The sequence below is a fragment of the Felis catus genome, chromosome B1, assembly GCF_018350175.1.
Source record: "Felis catus isolate Fca126 chromosome B1, F.catus_Fca126_mat1.0, whole genome shotgun sequence".
Lineage (NCBI taxonomy): Eukaryota > Metazoa > Chordata > Mammalia > Carnivora > Felidae > Felis > Felis catus.
Genome location: NC_058371.1, coordinates 16,734,085 through 16,753,520, shown reverse-complemented (window position 1 = coordinate 16,753,520; position 19,436 = coordinate 16,734,085). Strand labels below are relative to the sequence as shown.

Below are 19,436 nucleotides of genomic sequence, written 5' to 3'. Positions count from 1 at the left end.
TAACAGATAATTTAAGGTACTTGAGAGCTTTCCAGCACTCTCTTTGTCCCATCTCACCACTGGCCTGGTGTGCAGGGCACTGGCATTGGCAGGGATGAGGGGGCATATGGAGGCCGACACCAGACCACTGAGCAGGGGACCTGCAGGAAGGAGTCCACAGGGTTCTGAAAGGGTAGGGGGGTACCCAAGATGAATTTTACCAGCTTCCCAATTGTCATTATGCCCACGCTTAATCACCTATTCAGAAGGTGGCAGGTGTATGTGAGGAGGGAAGACACCCCCTCGCCACAAGGGGGAGAAGGGAATGAGGCCAGAGGAAGAAAAGGCAGAGCTCCCAGGCCTCGTCTCTGAGCCAAAATAATCCTATAACATGGAACATTCATTCAAGAAATCTGTTTCCTTGCATATTATGTGTAAGATACTGTTGGGGCCTTGCTAGGTGTTTTAAAAATGAATCACATCAGCTGCTACCTTCAAGGCACAAAGAACTTAGCAAGGGAGGCAAGAGCCCCGCACAGGTAGTCCCACAGTAGGCAAGCAGTGATGTGGGCCACATGAGGGATCTCGGTGAACTTTCTGTTGAGGAGAGGAACTTAGCAGGCTCTCCCGCCATGACGGTGAGCCCGACCTCTGGTGACCCTCCAGTCAGCTGTCTTCAGGAGAGGCACACAAAAGCAAAGTTGTTCAAAGTCAAATTTCTTATGTCACTGCCCTGCCTGAAACCTACCAGTAGCCATTCTTCATTGCTTTTCAGAGAATTTAAATGCTATACCATGGCCTAGAGGCCTCCAGGCTCTGCATAATCTGGCCTCCTCAGATCTAATCTGTAGTCACTGCCAGGCTCCTAGCCTGTCTCCATGCTGCACATGCGCAATTCCTCTCCCCCACTCTCCTTCTCTCTTCCTTTCTCTTTCTTTCTCCCTCTCTCCCTGTGTGTGTGTGTGTGGTGTGTGTGTGTGTGTATCTCTCTCTGTCTCCCTCTGTCTCTCCATTTCTGTCTGTCCATCTTTGTCTCTCCATGTCTCTCTCTCCCTCACACACGTTTTCTCTCACATTTATAAAGTATGTCTAGAAATTATGTTCTCTTCATTCTCTCTACCCAGTTAATCCCTGTGGTTTTAATTTTTCTCCCCTCTGCCACCAGCACCTGCCCAATCAATCCACTGTCCTCTCTCACCTGGACTATCGTTGTCTTTGCCCTTCTTCCAAATGTTCTCCTGTTATCAAAAACCCACACAGCAGGCAGAGTGTTCTTGATAAATCAGACCGCTTTTCACTTATTTAATTAAAATCCTGCAGTCATGAAATCCAGGTTCCTTTCCATGACAGGTAAGGCACTGCATCAGTCACCTTCTATCTCTCCGGCCTCATCACGTGAATCCGTTTTCCTCCAACTCTGCACTCTGTGACACCAGCCGTCTCTTAGTTTCTCAAGGACTCTGAACTCCCTCTGACCTCAAGGACCCAGACACATCCCATCTGCCCAGAACATTCTCCTCCTAGATGTTCTCATGGCTTTCTTGGCCACTGAGGTCTCAGCATAAATGTGCACTCCTTAGAGGATTTCTTCTAAGCAGCCAAATCCAAGGACTAAAGTAATCTTTGGATTGTGGTCTTATCACAAGGCACCCTTTATTATCTTCATGATACTCCTCACTGAATAATCTGAAATTATTGCCTATAGATTTGCATATTTGTTTACTTGTCTGTCTTCCCCCGTGCTGGAACAACGGCAGCCTTGTTTCTCCCGTGCGTACTATGGGGCTGGTGATTTATAGAGATTCAACCACTGTTTTCTGAAGTAACAAGTGCATCCTCTCTCTCTTGTTCTTCTCAGTCCCCATTTGCTCGCTTTTTGTATGTAATTCCGTTTCATATCGCGTTCACGGTAGAAAGTTTCCCGGAACCTACCGGTGCTTACACAGGTACCTTATTTACGGACCACCTTCAAGCAGCCTCCAAAGTTAAATAGAAAAAAGAAAAAAAGTTATTCAATTATGGAAGAATCTTTAACATATGGTTCAAATGACAAAAACTCAGTTACCATTTTTTACCTACCACTCATCTCTCTAAATAACTCACAGTATTTGTTTTTTTACCTGCTCACTATCTCCAAGCACCTGTTCTTGGAAATCATAGCCACCGGCGTCTTACGTTTCGTTCACTATCCACACGCCTTCCTTCCAGGTCTTCTCCTACTATATCTTTCTATTTACTCCCCCATCTTTTAATCGTCACCTATTAGGCACCAGGCACTGAGAATGCAAAGATGGCCCCTGGGTTCAGGTAACTTACAGTCTCCTAGAGAGGACTGATAGGTAAATCAGCCAGAGTAATATATGGTATGGGGTTAAGAATACAGTATGTGCAGGAAAGAGCAGTGCCCAAACCAGAGGAAGTGGCCGATTTTCCATGGGGATGGGGGGAGGTTTAGGAAATGCTTTGCAGGGGAAGAAGAGAGTGCACCTGCAGAGAAGGAACGGGCATTCCTAGCAAGAAAGCAAGGTCAGGAAAGGCAGGAGTTATAAAATAGTCCAGGAGCGCCGGGGTGGTTCCTGACTTCGGTTTGGGTCATGAGCTCCCAGTTCCTGAGTTCAAGCCCCATGTCAGGCTCTGTGCTGACAGCTCAGAGCCTGGAGCCTGCTTCGGATTCTGTGTCTCCCTCTCTCTCTGTCCCTCCCCTGCTCGTGCTCTGTCTCTCTCTCTCTGTCAAAAATAAATAAATGAACTTAAAAAAAAAAATAGTCCAGCAGGTTGAGGCATTGCACAGAGCCTGGGAAGCATGAGGGGGGTGGATTAAGAGGTGAGAAGAGAGAGGCAAGCGTGGACAGAGCATTAGAGGATGAGGTGTACCCTGTTGAAAGATCTGACCGTTACCCCGTGGTGAAAAAATGGCCACTGGAGGTGTTTATTTCCCACCTTAAGGAACCCTAAGAAAGCCGTAGTCCATTTGCAGAATGAATTTAACTTCTTTAGTTTTCTCGACTGAAGACTTTGTTTTCCACTGTTCTTTTGGGTTCACCAAAGTTAATCCCCATAATGACAAAAATTTTTTAAACTTTAAACAATTTTTTTAAGTTTATTGGTTCATTTTGAGAAAGAGAGAGCGTGCGCGCAATAGTGGGGGAAGGGCAGATAGAGAGGGAGAGAGATGGAATCCCAAGGAGGTTCCCAGCTGTCAGCACAGACCCTGAGGCAGGGCTCGAACCCATGAACTGCACGATCATGACCTGAACCTGAGCCAAAATCAAAAGTTGGTAGCCTAACCAACTAAGCCACCCAGGTGCCCCCCGCCCCAATAATGACAACATTTTAAAGGGTTTAGAGGAACTAATCAATAATTAGTACTTTCAAGGCACCACTGGAGACTGTTGTAAATAAATATTTAGAATCCTCTTAATGTTCTTAGCCTCTTTTGCTTTTGTTGTAAGAAACAGAGCAAGTTATCACAAGGAAAGATGATTTTTTTATTATACATTTCGGATTTTCTCCAGCTATCGCATACAGTAGATTCCTGAAGCCAATTAATTCCTTAGGTAAAAATGTGTTCAGATTTTTGTTTAAAATTAAAATTAAAAAATGTGTTCATATTTTTGTTTTGTAAAAGTAGATTGTGATGTTATTACATGGTGGGCAAGGTGGGCTTCTTTAAAATGTTTTCTGCGTCTCTCCCTTACGGCACGCTTTGAAACACCGACTTGCCTAAGAGACTGGTTTCAGTGTTTACAGCAACCTTAGCCCAAAGGCCATTTATGGATCTGGTAAAAAGGAAGTATGTCAAATGGCGATCTACACCCCACAACGAATGCAAAGCACCTGGTTTGACCATATTATGTTCATTTCTGCTACCTAAGGGAGAATGTGGGGGAGGGGGTGAGAATATGAAGTATGAAAATAGGTAGTTAAAAAAAAAAGAGTATTTTCATCTGTGATGCTAACAGAAAGTGGCTAGAGGGGATTTGGCGCTGATGAAAACGCTGAGAGATTTACAAATCTCACAAAGCTTTTAGCTGAAGGCAAGACAGTGGAGTGACTAAAAGGGAGGGGTGAGAGGAAGAAAGAAGTGACTCGTATTGCGTGTCTTCTACAAGCCAGGGGCAACCGAGGCATATTATTTCATAATCCTATCTATCGCTGGCCACAATTTTGAATCGTAGTCAGATGGTATTACTGGGATTTTTACCTGGAAGGAAGCTAAACCTCAATGGTCACACAGGCGTGTGGAAATGGAATTAGAATCCTGCCTGGCCCTGAAACCCACGACCTTTCTCCTTCCTAACACGGCTTCTCATTCTCCAGTAGGAACGTCCTGGTTAAGATGCATGATTTAAGTTGGACTTTGGACGAAAAGAGTAAACCCAAAGGAATGGAAGAATGGCATTGACACGTATCCTAGTGTTTGTTTGAATTTTATACTTGTTAAATTTGAGTGGAGGTATTGTATTATAATCTACAATGCAGATGTATATGTGGCTTACATTGATTGAGCACCGACTACGTGCTGAAAATCACAGAGATAAAGTTTTCATTAAAATAGAGCCACTCTTTCCACAAACCCAACAACCAAGGCCGTGCCTTATCGTCTTTTGACAATCAGTCATGGTTCACTTCAAGGAACTAAATGAAAATGGCGTCTTCACGCTGCACTAGACTAGTATGTCCGATGTCAATTACAGCAGCAAGTTGTGCTGATTCAGCAGGTGACGGTGGTGGTGAAGGAGAGCTTTCCGGGGCATTGAGACCCGGGAAGGGTTTAGTGTGAGTACTCACATCTCATCAGACTCTGGGTGCAGACTTTGGCTCCCATTCTGCTTGGATTCCTGATGATTTTTCAGTGTTTTTCCAAAGAAAAGCAGACCTCTCTGAGTGTGCTTTCAGAAAGTGCTCTCCTCAATGGTGTGTTTTTCAGAAGGAAAGTTGTTACCAGATCAATGTGCTTAAGGAAATGAAAAGCCCTTGATTAGCAGCCAAGAAGCCTCCTAACGAAATGACATTTCCCTCCAGGGATCTCAAGTGCTGAATAAAATCTAGTGCTCTCTGTGTTGAGTGCTTATGTTTGTTGTGTGTTCTTCTTTTTTTTTTTTTAATTTTTTTTTTAACGTTTATTCATTTTTGAGAGACAGAGAGAGACAGAGCATGAGCGGGGAAGGGGCAGAGAGAGGGGGAGACACAGAATGCGAAGCGGGCTCCAGGCTCTGAGCCATCAGCCCAGAGCCCGACGCGGGGCTCGAACTCATGGACCGCGAGATCGTGACCTGAGCCGAAGTCGGACGCTCAACCGACTGAGCCACCCAGGCGCCCATGTCGTGTGTTCTTCTGAGGTGCACTTCATAAACATGGGGACAACCATAATGCTGGCCCCCCAGATAGATGAATGTGTGTGGCCACGTCAAGTGTCGAAGCAAAAGCTTTATCTGCCTCACACGCCTGGGTTGTGTAGCTGAAGGTAAGTTACCGTTGACACGTCCCTAAAGGAACTCTGCATGAGGCCCTCAGAGAGGGAGCGCCGTACTTGTTAGTCTGAAAACAGCATTATCCCCTAAATTCCTCCAGAGAACGTGAGAGTGTATCGTGAGGAAAAACTAAGTGCTAATTCTTACCGAAATGGATAATCCCTTTTGATTTTTGCAGAGGTGATCAACTACGAGACCACGGTCCTCGTTCCATCAGCATCTAAATGTGTATGTAGAGATAGAGATTATAGTCTTTATGGTGTGTTCCTACTTTAAGTACGAGAAATCCACTGTCATATGGTTAGAAACTAGTAGGAAACATTTGAATCTTATGGGAGAGTTTCACGGCACCGAGGACAAGTTTGGATTCAGACACTAGCAATGTCTTTCTCTCTTTCTCTCTAAGCAGCTTCTTCATTTCTCTTTCTGAGGGTGTGGGATTTCTGCAGCCACCACACGAATTTCTAGCTGTACATCTCTCTCCTCAAGATGATCTGTTTGGGAATACAGTCTTCGAGCTCCAAATTTAGATTCATCGTCGACCCGCTTTATTCTACTGAAACACAGCGATGTGTTCCGCAAACGGCAGTGCCTTGTCATCTCTTAACAATCGACCATAGGTTACCTCGAGCGACAAGAAAAATAAAACGTCCAAATGCCAAATTAGTACCTCAGACGTAAATTACAGCAGCAAGGCCTAGCTTGGAACAGCTGCCATTTCCAGAAACAGTTGGCTGTAGCCAGAGGTTCAGGCTCACAGTGTATGAGCATCTTAGCCGCTACAGCAAGATGCTTGGGGGGGGGGGGCGGGGGGGCGCAGACACCCCCCTCCCCCAAAGAAGATGAGGCAAAGAAATTTCAATATGTCGACTTCAGTGGCCTTATATAATTAAAGAGATTCCAAATTAAAAGGGAGCCATTGCATTTTGCAGCTAAACTTCAAAACAAAAACTGTTACCACTAATATTTTTCCCTATACATTTGTCTCTACCTGGAACGTCCTCTATGCCCCCAACATCCTTGCTGACCAACTAGTGCTCAGCTCAGGTTTCTACGCTCTTCCTTAACTCTCCCCCTCTTAACTTCCTCACATCTGATCGTTCCTGTTTGGAATAAAACAAAACCAAAAAACGCTTGTCACACTCTTTAGTATAATCACCTATTTAAAGACTGTGATGGATTATTTATGTACTGGGTATTTTATTTCGGAGATTATTTTCTTAAACTCTTATGCAGAAATAAGTCTCAGTAGTGCAGATGGTTGAATCCTATACTAACATCTCAATAATAGATCTCTAGTTCTCTTTCCACCTATTTGGTGCTTACTGAAAGATTTACCAACAGTCCTAGACCCCTGCTAATTATGCCTCAATTAATAGTAATGAAGTCAGTGAGAGCGTGAAAAAAAACCCTAGATACAAACCAGACTCCACAGTCTTGCCTTCATCTTAGAAAATACAAAAAAATAAATAAATAAATTAAATAAATAAAATAAATAAAAAAATAAAAAAATTCCTTCCTTTTCCTTCTTAGACCTTGCTCAGGGCTCCTAGGTGTCAGCTCCCTCAAAAAAGAATTTTTTTTTTCTGGTACACTCTCCATGTTTCTACTCCTTGTCTGATGGCATCATAATACCATGTGCCTCTAGGTAAAAGACGGTTTCAGAAATTTTACAAATATAATACAGAGAAGGAAATCCTGACGCTTGCTTTCTATCTCACACAAGAAAATTAGGCTTGCATATTTCTCCCCCACAAGCGGACAGGAGATATATCTCATTTAATGTACCCCTCTTATCTTTCTCTTTTACAAGAACAAGAATGAAAGATTATGAGGCTGACTAGGGTCGCCATTCGGACTGCACTCCCGTGCGCTGCACACATTTGGGGTGTGGTAGGAATCCTGTATGTGATGTAAAAGAAGACAAAATTGTGACTCAAAGAATACTAGGGTAACACACGTTCTGGTTCTGCATTATGTATTTGGGGAATGGATCGGTACTTCATCCTGTAAGTCTTTGGAAAAGTGATTTCATGTCTTCCAGCTTCAACGTATTCACTCATAAAATTAGCCTTCTAACACCTGCCTCCCTGAATGGTTGTGACGGCTGGTATCGTTTATCTAAAACCCCAAGCATATGTGAAGCGCCATTTACCTCCCTGTGGTCTTCAAGTTCAGGATGACACTCAGATGGGAAGCCAGACCCAGGGTCACCACACGTACGCTGACAGCAGGAGCTGTTCCACGGCTCGTGTGTTCACACTTCCCCTTCCGTTTGGGCAGTTTGCTTCCACCAGCCTACTCCCATCACTTATCTTTAGAGCATGGGGACCCTCATGATCGCTAAGGACCTGTAGCGGGGAGAAGGGGGGAAGGGGTAGGGAGTAGCTAGAGAACAAGAGATCATACAGATCACAGCTTCCCGGAGCGGGAATTCGCTTGGTGGCGAATAATTTAAAGCACTGTTTTCGTATTAATGCAAATAAAAAAGGAAAACCACCAGAACATGCAGTGCTGGTAGGAGACTGCTCCCGATTCTTCCCAGACACCCAGGATTTGAGTCCATTTGCCTCTGCATTTAGGGTTTGGGATGGATTTTAGAAGCAGTCGGAATGGAACAACCTGAAAGAGCGGTGAGCAGAGTAATGTATCATAGAGGGTACGCCCCGAGAGCCTAAAAATTCAATCTGAAATGCAACTCAGGTGAGGAAATCCATTTCTTTCTCAAGGTTCTTCCTGAATTCAAGGAAATCTCCGGAAACCTACAGCAAAATCAAAACCTGGGAACATACTACAGAAACAACTAGCTGAGCGGAGTTTTCTGGAGCGGACCCAAATTAAAATGTTTGCCCTTATTGTCCCTGTAAATACAGTGGTGCTTGGTAGAGAGGTACTTCTGTTTTTGTTTGTTTGGTTTGGGTTTTGGCTGGATTTGAATACGGCGACTATGGTCACTTTTTGTCTATGAAAAACGACTATAATCCTCAATAAAGACAGAATAGTACCCAGCTCTGCAAACATCAGTTTGGGACCAAAAGGTGTTAATGAGGTCTGTGGACATATGGAAATAAGCCTAAAGCACCAGTTCTCAACCTATTTTTTGTTCCAGCCTGACTGAGTGATAGGACGTGGTGAATAGTAACTTAGAGGCCATGCCTTTATAAGAGGGTATATCAGGGCGCACTTGGGTGGCTCAGTTGGTTAAGCATCTGACTCTTGGTTTCAGCTCAGGTCATAATCTCAGTTTCGTGAGTTCGAACCCCGCGTCTGCACAAAGTCTGCTGGGGAATCTCTCTCTCTCTGTCCCTCCCTTGCTCACACTGCCTCTGTCTCTCTCAAAATAAAGAAACTTAAATTTTTTTTAACATTTATTTATGTTTGAGAGAGAGAGAGAGAGAGCACGAGCAGGGGAGGGACAGAGAGACGGGGAGACCCAGAATCCGAAGCAGGCTCCCAGCTCTGAGCTGTCAGCACAGAGCCTGACGCAAGGCTCAAACTCACGGACCGCGAGATCATGACCTGAGCTGAAGTCAGTCGCTTAACCAACTGAGCCACCCAGGCACCCCAATTTTTTTTTACTTTTAATAAAAAAAATAAAATAAAAAATAAGAGGGTATATCAGAATATAAGAAATGGGAGAAATTATAATTCTGAAAAGTGCCCTGGGGATACTTACAGGAATCTGTTGCCTGTGGCAGCATTGAGTATATGGCTTCTGCTACTATAGTAAATGTACTAAAAGTTTTGAATTATAGTACACCAAATGGGTTTGTTCATTTAGTAATCATCTCTCGATACGCGCCAGGCTCTGCATTAGGAGGGTTTCTGTTACTCAAAATTTTCCTCTACGTTCTTGCACGGGGTGTCAATTAAAAAAAAAAAAACATCAGTTTGTAAATAAAGTTGTAAATACCATATCTTTATGATAGTAAAGATATGATAGTAAAGATATGTAATCATATCTTTATGATAGTTTAAGGTATATTCTTTATTTATTTCTGGGAATGTACAGGCTTTCTGAGTTCAACAATAGCCATGTTAGGGGCAAAACATGGAAGAAAAGTTGTGCATCTTTTTCGGCCCTGGACAGTTGTTGACAAGGGCTCTACCTATATCCTGGCCCCACTCAATATGACTAGCATCTTGCAAAATGTATGAGGTACAGAGCTCAATGCTTTTAGCACAGGTGGTTGTCCAGGGCAACTACTCTTTCTCAAAGAGGGGGCGGGTTTTTAATCACTCACAAACCGAAGGCGTAAAGTCCTTTTTCTGCTCTACAAGAACAGAGCGATCATTGAAGAAGACATTTTCTAAAGCCCGGGCAGCCAGGATACCGAAGAGCTACACGCTGTCTTTTGCTGGAGTTTTTCTGCCAACCGTGAAGAAACTGTCTTCTTTAGCAACTTTTTTTCATAAAGATGTGAGACTCAACATATGGGAGAAGCCAATGGAGCAGAATGTTAAACTTCCTGTAATATCTCTGCCTCACTCGAGATTGCTGTGAGAACCCATGACATGTGGATGGCGAGGGAGCTGTGTGGTCTTCCCAACTCAGTCATTACCACGTGTGCAACCCACATGAAAGCCACGTTTGGTATTTCTCCATATTTTAAGAGGAAATGGTGACTCATGCCCGAGAGGCAGGGTGAAGAGGAAGGTCTCATAGGCATCTCTAATCATATTCTTTTCTGCTCTGCGCTTACACCGTGAACAAGTGTCATTTCATAAGAAAGCAGAGACCAAGGCTGAATTAGTATCTGCACGGTCTTGAAGACTTGAAGGCTTATGCAGTTGGCAGTATTTGCCAGGGTGGATGTGGGTCCAAAAGGACCGGAGAAACCCTTACGCCACCGAAAACAGACCGTCTTCTCTACTCCAGTTGTTCGTGTAATTTTAATAACCGTAGGCTTGTTTTCTGTTTTCTGGCAGCCTAGATCTGCTTTATTTCTTTGTTAGCCTCAGTAGAAATTAAGTGGTTTTGGCCATCACATTCCTGCCTGTCTTCTTTCAGTCTCCTGTGAAGAGGAGCGGATGGAATAAGGCCTTTTATAGTTCCGACACATTCACTGGACTCGACATAATGGGCTGTGAATTTCCCATCTTCATAGGCAAAGACCCAGGCCTGCCCCGTGAGAGCATGGCATGCTGGGCTACTGTCTTATTCTATGATGAGAGGTGAAGCGTCAAAGATCGCATCTCACAGAATAATTGCAGAGACAGGAGAGGGTTCGTTAGGAGAAGAATTTCAGAGTGTGTGAATGAGGATTTATCCTTGCATTGGAGTTGACTTGTCTCACATCGGAATGCTACCAGGATCTTTAAAAAAAAAAAAAAAAAACAAAACAAACCGAAAGGCGAGGGGAGGGAGGGTGGTAAACGACCATTCAACCCAACTGGTCTGAGCAGTCAATTCAGAATGTCACTTTGAATTCATGAATTCTTTACTTGGCACTGAAGAGAAATAATGAAGAAAGGCTTTTCCTTCAAGGAAAATACTGCTTCCAAATACAACGGGCTGTCTTGCAAAATTTCAACTCGGACTCACAGTGGCCTCAGAGAGGGGCCTGTGGCCCCTCGTATCGTGCCTGCTGACGAGAATGGCAAAGAAACAACGAGCATGTGCCAAGATGCAAGAACCTTATGAGGACCTTTATCAGTGTGACAGAGGGAACAACAGCGGCCATTTTACTAAGGAGACAGTTCGGATAGCACACTCATGATTAAAGGGCATTACCCAAAAGAATAAAAATGAAACTTTTCCAGACCAGTCAGTATGAGTCAACTCACTATGACACAAATGCATCACTATCACTTGCTTCTTTGATATAAATAAGCCACAGTGGTAAAAGTGCCATAGTGGATAGTCCCCTCTGGTTCATCTGGGAGCATCCAATGGTCTCAAGCAACTTGAAAATATTCAGGGTATGTGATCTGTAGGAATGAAACATGGAACTGTGCCCAGCAGACTTAACAGTGATAGGAAAAGCTTAATCCCTTTGTCAGGAAATGTTCTTAGAAAAAGAATAGGCTTGATTCTGAGCCATGAGAATCTTCATTTCCATGACCAGTTTTCCTAATTTTTATAAGGTTTATTTCCCGTAAATTTGTATCTGTTTGAATTTCCCTTTGCATACAGATTGATTTCCTGGTTTCAAACTCACAGAGTCACGAAGTTACTGACCTAAGAAAAAAATTGCCAAAGCACAATTTGAGACGGTGTGTCACAATGGGATTTCACAGGGTTAAGAAACACCCAGGCCCTACTCTGCAGTCACTTCCATTTCCTTTCTTATTTCATGATATTAGAGGATCTGTGGTTAAATGCAGGTTGACGGTCACCCATGTGACAGACGACTTCCCTGGAATGTCCTTGAAGACCTGCATCACCATAGGAACCATTAAATTTTATCTGAACCCTAGACCTTTATGAAAAAACAAATGGCCATAGCTATACCATTTTCTCTGTCTCCATTCCACCGTACCCTATAACTTGGGGGTATCTGAAGCTAGAGTTTAAAGCATAATTCCCAAGGGTCTCTACAGTTCATCAAACTCTCTGGATTGCCCTAAACTCAAGGCATGACTTGTGGACACATCGGCATTCTTAAATTTCTGGATAGTTCAGATCCCAGAGCCTAGGTCGGCCCAGCCCTGCATCTCAGCATAAATGTGAGAAGCTTGTAGCATGCCAAAGAGCCAGCTAGCTCTAACATGAAAGACGAGTCAACTGTTCTTTGAGGAGACCAGCCATCAAAAAGAGTTGTAGAAAAATCCTTTCCATTGTGTAAGAGACATCACTTGTTCTAGACGTTTTAGTCATTGTCTATTACGCCAATTACTGCCTGATGGACGAGTATCTTCAGATGTGAGCTCCCACAGTGCAGTCACCTCCAGGGCCCTACGGCACAACTGATGGCTCTAGAATAACGCACTGCTAAGTAGTCTGTGGGGTTCAAGTTATCACATTCCTTACGGAGCCGAGGTTACTATAATCGTCACTATGGCGGCCCCGGGAAGGGTAACGGGGTGGAGCGGAATTTCACACATGCCATGTGTCGCTTACTCATCCTGTGAAGTCTGGCTTGGATTTGCTGCAGTCGGGAAGAGGGAGGAGATGTGTCTGGGTGCTGCAAACACGGGGACCCCAGATCCTGCAAGAGCGGATTCTGAGCTATAATTGCTCACCATGACTCACGTGTCCAGCTGGATTTTATGGCACCAGCATTTCACCGCTCAGCCGTCACCTCCACACGGGGCAGAGTGAGAATTGGGTGCATTAATCCAAAAGATACCGAAAGTGTTTGCAAAGGGACGCCAAATCAGATCTTTTCTTCCAGACCCAAAGAAAGTGACTTACCTCACCATTTACTAAGTAGGCAGAAACAGAATTAGATTTTTTTTTTTTCTTATCTTAGAACAAATTGTTCCTGGTTAGTTAAGGCTCAAACACAAGGTGGTAAAGGAAATTAAAATAATATCAATATTGCATCTATTATTAAATACAAGACGAGTGTAAGTTTATGGGACATAATTTCTCTAACTGGTTTAGCCTGTGCTCCCTTTGGTCGTAAACTATCTCATCTCCATTGCTTCTACGGCTACCCTGAAGAACTCTCACAGTGAGTCATTCTCTTTTTCTGGGTATCCTCATTAAACAAAGAGGTTTTGTCAAGCTTTACCGTCCCTAGTTTTTACTTGACAAATAAGCTTCTTTCTCCAAATTAAATATCATAAATCAGATTTTTCAAACGCAAATGCCCCCTGGAGATTCTAAATCATTACGCCCTCCTTCTGTCCGCCTCCCCCCAAAATTTCCCTGGTTTTGAATTACAAGCCTAGAGGAAAAGACACATGGCAGCTTAACTTGATTAATGTGGCATTCAGCCGAGGCCCACATCTCATTCTCTGCAGAACGCCTTGCTTTCTACCTCATTGGATAAATGTACGCTATTATCTCAATCTTGCTTCAGGCTTTACCAATGAAATTGCTCTCAATAGGATTGCCAGTGGCCTTTCATTTGCCTCAACCAACTGCTATTCTCAATCATTTTTCACAACCAGATTTACAAAAGGATAATTTATTATACAGTAAAATGCACCCATTTGAGGTGTATGGTTATATGAATTTTGAAAAATGCATGCAATCATATAACTCCCACCACATCAAAATATGGAAAATTTCTGGGGCGCCTGGGTGGCTCAGTCGGTTAAGCATCCAACTCTTGATTTTGGCTCAGGTCATGATCTCACAATTTCATGGGTTCAAGCCCCATGTCGGGCTCTGCGTTGATGGCACGCAGAGTCTGCTTTGGTTTCTCCCTCTCTCTCTCTCTCTCTCTCTGCCCTTCCCTTGCTCACACTCTCTTTGTCTCTCTCAAAACAAATAAATAAACTTAAAAAAAAAGATACAGAAAATTTCCATCACTCCAAAAACGGTTTCTTGTGTCCCTTTCTAATCAAGTCCTCCCCCAATTCCAGCCCCTGGCAACCCTTGATCTGCTTCCGGTCCCTATAGTTTTGCCTTTCTAGAATGTCCTTCTCATGAAAACATGCAATCAGTAGACTTTCGGGTCTGTCTGCTTTCACTAGCAAAATCCATTTCATATTTGTCCTTGTTCTTAGATACATCAGTTTTTCCTTTTTCTTGCTGAGTAGCATTCTATTGTATGAATGTACCATTCTCCAGCTAATGGATATTTGTGATTTTTTTTGGGTTGTAGCCCCTATAAACATTTATATGTAGGTTTTTGCGTGGCCACATATTTTCATTTCTCTTAGATAAATACCCAGGGAATAGGATTTTGGGATCACATAAAGTTTATGTTTCACTATATCAGAAACCGTCAAAATGTCTTCCAAAATGGCTGTACCCTTTTGCTTTCCTACTAGTAATGAACGGGAGTTTCTGTGGCTCTATATCCTTGCCAGCATTTGCCATTGTCAGGTTTTTTTGGGTTTTTTTCTTTAATGTTAGCCATATGAACACATGCGTCCAAGTATCTCATTGCGATTTTAATCTGCATTTCCCTAATAACTGATAATATTTGGCATTTTATCATGTTCTTATTTGCCATCTGTATCTCTCTGGTGAAGTGTGTGTTCAAAGCTTTTGCCTACTTTTTAATGAGTTGTTTGTTTTATTACTATTGGGTCAAGAAAACTTTTCATATAATCTGGATATGAATCTATTTTTGGATATATATTTTGCAAATATTTTCTCCCAGTCTGTGGTTTCCTTTTCATTTCTTTCCTCAGCAGTTGAAAACTCAGAAGTTTTTGATTTTAAGTCCAGTGTATTAATTCTTCCATTTATGCCTTGTACGATGTCTGTGCTATATAAGAAATGTTTTCTCTGACCCAAGGTTACAAAGATTTCTTCTTTGTTTTCTTCTGGAAGTTTTAAAGTTTGTTTTATTGCAGTAAAATGTATATCATATAAAATGCACTGTTTTAGCCCTGTTAAATTGTACAATTCAGTGACATTTAGAACTTTCACATTAGTGTGCAACCATCACTCATATCTGGTTCCAGACATTTTCATCACTCCAGAAGGAAATCCCTTCTGGACCAAGCAGTCGCTCCCCCTGTTCCCCTCTCTCCTGCCTGTGGCATCACTAATCTGTGTTCCGTAACATCACACGGTGTGTGGCCTTTTGTGTCTTGCTTCTTTCATTTAGCATTAGTTTTCAAGGTTCATTCGTGTTACTGCAGGTATCAGCAACTCATTCTTGTTTATGACGAATATTTTAATGTATAGATATACCATATTTTGTACATCCATTCATCAATTGAGAGATATTTGGCATGTTTCCGCTTTGGGCTACTGTAAATAATGCTATGAGCATTTGTGTACAAGTTTTGTCCAACCACCTGTTCTCAGTTCTTCTGAGTATATACACAGGAGTGGAATTGGTAGGTCACATAGCAATACTATGTTTAATTTTTTTCTTAATTTTTTAAGTGTTTCCTTATTTTTGAGACAGAGAGAGAGAGAGCACAATCAGGGGAGGGGCAGAGAGAGAGAGAGGGAGACCCAGAATCCGAAGCAGGCTCTGTGCTCTCAGCACAAAGCCCAACATGGGGCTCGAACTCACAAACAGTGAGATCATGACTTGAGTCAATGTCAGACACTCAACTGACTGAGCCACCCAGGCACCCCAATACCATGTTTAATTTATTGGGGAATCACCAAACTATTCTCCAGAGTGGCTTCACCACTTTACATCTGATCAGCGATGTGTGAATATTCTGAACGCTCCACACCCTTACCAAAATGTGTTACTTATCTTTTTTTTTTTTTTTTTTTTTTTTTAAGTAGACTCCACAACCAGTGCGGGGCCCAACGTGGAGCTTGAACTCATGACCCTGAGATCAAGACCTGAGCTAAGATCAAGAGTTGGACACTTAACCAAATGAGCCATCCAGGCACCCCTGTTATTTATGTTTTATATGATTATAATAACCATCCTAATAGGTATGAGGTGCTATTTCATCATGGTTTTATTTTACATTTCCCTACTGACTAAAGATTTTGAGCAAATTTTCTTTATTTTTTTTTTGAAGATATAAATCTAACTTTAACATACTGGCAATGAACAAAAACTTAACTTCAGGGGATAGAATTGTTTAGTTTTACTTTTCAGTATCATCAGTTAGTATCAATTACTTTAGCTACATAAAATCTCCCATGATTCTACATGAATTTCATTCATTCCCTTATATCTTTTCCTCTGAGAAAAAATGTTCTCCAACAAGCCCATTTAGATGACTAAATCAACAAATGTTTCAAAGTTTTAATTTTATCATTTTTTTATTAATAGTTTTTTTTAATGTTTTTATTTATTTTTGAGACAGAGAGAGACAGAGCATGAACGGGGGAGGGTCAGAGAGAGGGAGACACAGAATCTGAAGCAGGCTCCAGGCTCTGAGCTGTCAGCACAGAACCCGACGCGGGGCTCGAACTCACGGACTGTGAGATCATGACCTGAGCCGAAGTCGGACGCTTAACCGACTGAGCCAGCCAGGCACCCCTATTTTATTATTTTAAATTCAAGCTAGTTAACATATAGTGTAGTTTTGGTGTCAGTATAGGGCAAAATAAGATAAAAACAGAGAGGGAGGCAAACCATAAGAGCATCTTTTTGTGTGCTTGTTGACCACTTGTATATCTTCATTAGAGAAATTTCTCTTCAAGTCTTTTGCCCATTTTTTAATTGGGTTCTTTGGCATTTTTTTTGTTTTTAGATTTATAGTTTTAAGTTTTACATTTGATTCTATGACCCATCTCAGGCTAATATGGTTCAAGATATTTATCAAGTTTCAGATTTATCCATACGGTTCCAGGTCATTTATTTAAAAGACTATCCTTTTTCCATTGAATCGCCTTGGTTGAATTGGACTGATGTTTTGGGATATTTTTAGCCTTTAGTTTCTCCCACTAATCTACACGTCTTTCCTTTAGGAATGTGTTATGCCATATACTCTTGGAATGTCCATTCCTGAACACTATAGCTTTATAGTTAAGTCTTAAAATCAGATAGTGTGACTCCCACAACTTTGATTCTTCTCTTTTCCAAATTGGGTAGACTATTCAACTTCCTTTGATTTTTCATATAAATTTAGAGTAAGTTTATCAATATCTAAAAATACCTTGCTGAGATGAGATTTGGATTGAAATGGAATTCGATTGGGATTTATTGCATGGAATCTAATGATCTATTTGGGGAGAACTGACATCTTCACATCACTGGGTTTTCTCATCCATAAACACATGTCTCTATTCATCTAGGTCTTCTTAGTTTCTTTCATTAATCATTTACAGTTATCAGCATGCAAATCTTACATGTATCTCCTTAGATTTATTCCTAGCACGTTATGGTTTGGGTGCCATTGTGAACGTTATTATTTATTAATTTTAGTTTCTAATAGTTTACTGCTAGCATATAGAATTATGATTGCTTTTTGTATATTTACTTTATATCCTTCAATCTCTACAAGTTCATTTAGTAGTTCTGGTAGCTTTTTGCACATTCTTTGAGACTTTCTGCATAGCCTATCTCATCTGTGTGAAGAGAAGCAGTTTTATCTCTTCTTTTCCTACCTGCACAACAGTTATTTCTTTTTCTTGCCTTGTTTCTCTGGTTAGGAACTCCAATACAATAAGGAATAATAGTAATGAGAGTGGACATCTTTCCCTTGTTCCCAATCTCAGCCTTGTTTTAACTGCTCTTTGACCTTCCCTTCCTGAAATTCTCTTCACTGCTCTAACCCCATATCCTCCAGATTCCCTTCATATCTTAATGTATTTCTTTTGTAGGGGGCTTTTCCTGCAGTTACCTTTATAGGTTCCACAGAGTCTGTCTTAACCAGATGTTCTGTGCTGTTCACGCATACTCCCTGTGTTACCTCACATACTCTTGGCATATCCAATGTTACCTATGTGTAGATGATCCCCAATTCCATATTCAAAACCAGACCTTTCCTAGAAGACTTATTTACCCAATTGTATGCCAGTTACATGGCCCAGAGGCATGTTAGACTTAATATTTAATGTTTATGCCATCATTGCTATCCTCTACATTTGCCTTGACAAGTTGGTTTCTATAGTGATACTTTTATTTTTTAATTAAAAAACATTTATTAAAAAACAACACAGAGAGAGAGAGAGAGACAGAGCATGAGTTGGGGAGGGGCAGAGAGACAGGGAAACACAGAATCCAAAGCAGGCTCCAGGCTCTGAGCTGTCAGCACAGAGCCCGATGCGGGGCTCGAACTCACGGACTGTGAGATCATGACCTGAGCCGAAGTCGGACACTTAACCGACTGAGCCACCCAGGCGCCCCTATTTTATTACTTTAAATTCAAGCTAGTTAACATATAGTGTACTTTTGGTGTCAGTGGGGAGGGGCTCGAACTCACGGACCGCGAGATCATGACCTGAGCCGAAGTTGGATGCTCAACCGACTGAGCCACCCAGGTGCCCCCCCCTTTTTTTAAATTTGTTTTAATGTTTATTTATTCTTGACAGAGAGAGAGAGAGAGAGAGAGAGAGAGAGAGAGAGAGACAGCGCGCCTATAGTGATATTTGTAAAACACAAATCTGATTGGGTTGTTCCTTTGCTTAAACATTTTAATGACTTATTTCAACGCTTCACAATGGTTTGGAAGCCCCTACATGATCTGAGTCCTAATAACTCTCAGGCTACATTTCCTGTTATTTCCCTTCTTGTCCACTATGCTCTGGCTACATGAGCTTCCATTATACAAGATATACATTTTTGCATGACTAGTGCTTTTTGGCCATTTAGGTCATGCAGGCTCACATGTCTCCCTGGTGAAGTTTTCCTCTCTTCAGTCTAACTTAGCCAATACACCACTTACACATTATCTTTCATATGGTCCTCCTATTTTCTTCCTAAAAGTTGAAATGACTTCACTTAATTATTGGTTTCTTTTGGTCTTTTATTTCTCCCTCTAGACATAAAGCTCTAGGAGAGCAGAAACATTGATAATTTTGATAATAGTAACTGTATCTCTGCTACCTATACCCATGCCTGGGCATATAGTAGATATCCAATGAATAATGAGTGCTGAGTGAATTAATGGATAAACTATCTAATTCACCATCCACCTGGCTACCTAAGCCAGAAATTCGGGTATCATTTGATTTCATCAGAGTCTGGTCAGTAAAACAGATATTTTAAGCAGGAAAATATTTAATACAGAGAACCAGTAAATTCCAGAATCAATTAGAAGCATGAACGAAGCAAAGGTCAGAGAAAACTGCTGCTGGCCGTTAGGAAAATGAATTACAGAAATTTTGAGGAACTTCCACCAAAATCTCAGTAATCTATAGCACCCAAAGTGGTGATCCTTAAGAGATTACCCTGAAGCTACTAGCAAAACCGAATTCTGCCACCTGCTAAAACCCATGCTCCTGCTCACCATTGCTGGGATAATAATAGTTTTTCCTTGTTTTCTGTT

General features: G+C 41.9%; 1 long non-coding RNA gene across 1 annotated transcript in view; it reads right to left on the bottom strand.

The window, feature by feature from the left end:
* Window positions 1-19,436, bottom strand: part of LOC111560096 — a 268,612-nt gene that overhangs the window by 20,377 nt on the left and 228,799 nt on the right. The window contains exons 4-6 of the long non-coding RNA XR_002741620.2: window positions 7,954-8,075; window positions 7,609-7,804; window positions 5,601-5,673 (exon numbers count right to left, since the gene is read on the bottom strand). This is a non-coding gene — a long non-coding RNA (uncharacterized LOC111560096). The remainder of the gene's footprint in view (window positions 1-5,600; window positions 5,674-7,608; window positions 7,805-7,953; window positions 8,076-19,436) is intronic.